The following is a 2,398-nucleotide window of genomic DNA, read 5'->3' as shown; positions in this document are numbered from 1 at the left end:
GCCTTGCCTCCACACCAGTCAAGAACCCAACTCATGGGACCAAGACCCAGAGGGGAGGGGGGAGGAGGCACAGGACTGTGGTTTCTCCCTGGAGCCAGGTCCTGCCTCGAGCCCCATCCTGCAGGGTGGGCGCAGGACCTGTGGGAAGGGCTGGGACCCAGGCCAACAGAGGGCCCTCAGGAGCTCAGGGGAGGGTGGCACAAAGTGGGGACCCTGAGCCTGGCTGCCACTGCATCCTCTCAGGGCTAATGACAGGTGAGTCCTGGGGTGGGGGTACCCCAAGGCTCCTGTGGGGAGAAGCCACATGGAAGGGGACACTGTTAGAACAGAAGAAGCAGGAATGGGCAAGTCCCTCTGCCCTTGTCCTGCGTAAAGTGCAGTAAGGCCAGCAATGGAGGCCGCCCACTAGGAGTCCCCACACAGAGACCTCCGACAGAGACCCACACGGAGACACCCCAGCCAGAGAGCTCTGACAGAGCACCCCACAGAGACCCTCCTCAGAGACCCTGCACACAGGCCTCACAGGCAGGCTTTAGGATCTGAGTCGCCACCCATTGTCAGCCTTCCTGGTGGATCTGATGCCACTTATTAACAAATGGGCAGCACAGGGGGAAGACCAGGGGCTGCCTCCCCTCCCCAAGTACTCCCAGACACCCAGACCTTGTCAGTGTTGTCCCAAATGGTGGTCTCTGCTTGGAGAAGTACTCATGAATTTTGGTCCTTTTGTAACGTCGCTGCCTCTGAACAGGGGAATTACACACACCACGTGTAGCCCTGCAAATTTCTTTCCTCCATGGGTTGTTGTTAGCTTGAGCTCTGACCCCTAGCTTAGAGAATCACAGATTTTCAATGTGAATAAAATGCTGCCAACCTTCAATGAGAGAAAATACTTTATTTATCCAGTCTCAGTCATCTTCCAGGCCAATGGTGTCATTGTCAGATTTCTAAAAAATTTCACTGGGGACAAGGTCTGAACTCCAGAGGGTGGGTTTCTTTATTTTGGAAGCAAGGTAAAAGCCTGCAGCCAATGGGCTCCAGGAATAAAATAAACCAACAGAAAGGCCTGTGGCATCTCACTCACCCGCCAGGGGCCACGCCACTGGAACATTATTTTGTACATAACACCTTGTGTCAGGTTTGTGGGCTTGTTTTACTTTTAAATGAAACAGGCTAACAATCATGTGAAGTTATTTTTCACAAATGAGTCCTATATCTGACACTATTCAATTTTTTTGTCCTCTGGCAAAATTATACTTAATTTTTTTTTCTTAAAATGCGGTAATGCCCTCCAACGGTATTATACCTGTTTCCAAGATGTGATGGAGTCCTAATGTTCAGCCAACTGAACTGATAGACTATTTAGGAGGATTCATTTTTTAAATAATTATTTTAAAACAGACATTTTCCAAGACTCAAACAATGGGGCTCCATTTCATATTCATTATAAGGCTGAAAAAAGGACCAAAGGGTATATTTCAGTGATGCTACGTACATTTCTTGTTGCTCATAAGCAACTAGTTTTCCTTGTCTTGTTAAAATCGACTGCAACATTAATTGTCAAGCTTGTGTCGTTGGTGGAGCCTCTCAGGTTACCCATCAGAATGAAAGGGTTGCAGTCCCTCCACTAAGAGAATTGCATTGTCAATTTCAATTTAAAAATTCCCTTTTTCTATTCTTCATAATTTACAAATTTATAACTAATTTTCTACTTTACTCCCTCACAATATCATTGAATCACAAAATGATGGAAAATGGTCCAGGATGTCCTATAGTACCCATCTTTTTTGTTTGTTTGTTTTTGTTTTTTGTAGTGCAACTTATGCAGGTAAGTTTCATGATCATCAAAAAATGGGGCCAATGAGGAAAAACTTTATACAAGAAATGCTTTATTAAGAGTAGTATATCCTTTTCAAGTCAACTATTTTAACAGAATTAGAACAGTATTCAACTGAGGGATTATTATCCAGTCCTTTGAATTAAAGTTGTACGGGGTGGACATGAAGTCCGAAAACATAGACAAACACCATAATAAATAGTTTATTTTTATGGCATGTGAATATGTTGTCCCTCACTAGCAATTTATAGCTCAGTAAGCTGTGAAAATCTGCAATGAGCAATGTGCATTAAAGCACCATTCCCAACAGCCATTGCACATGTCTCTGTCATACGTTCCCTCCAACGATCTGTATGTCCAATTTCCATGGCATAATCTTGCACCTTTACCCTAAATGAAACAATCAAGGGGGTTCAACTTATGAAAAAAAACATTGTCAATATTTCCAGACTTTATGGCCACCTGTATTTTATTTTTACCACGATTCACATACAGCAAGTCTTATAAACATTTTACCATTAATATATACCAAACAGAAATGAATCCCAAAAAACAAGCTAACAG

This window comes from Camelus dromedarius, chromosome 23 (assembly GCF_036321535.1).
Source record: "Camelus dromedarius isolate mCamDro1 chromosome 23, mCamDro1.pat, whole genome shotgun sequence".
Taxonomy (NCBI): domain Eukaryota; kingdom Metazoa; phylum Chordata; class Mammalia; order Artiodactyla; family Camelidae; genus Camelus; species Camelus dromedarius.
This window is presented reverse-complemented; position numbering follows the sequence as displayed.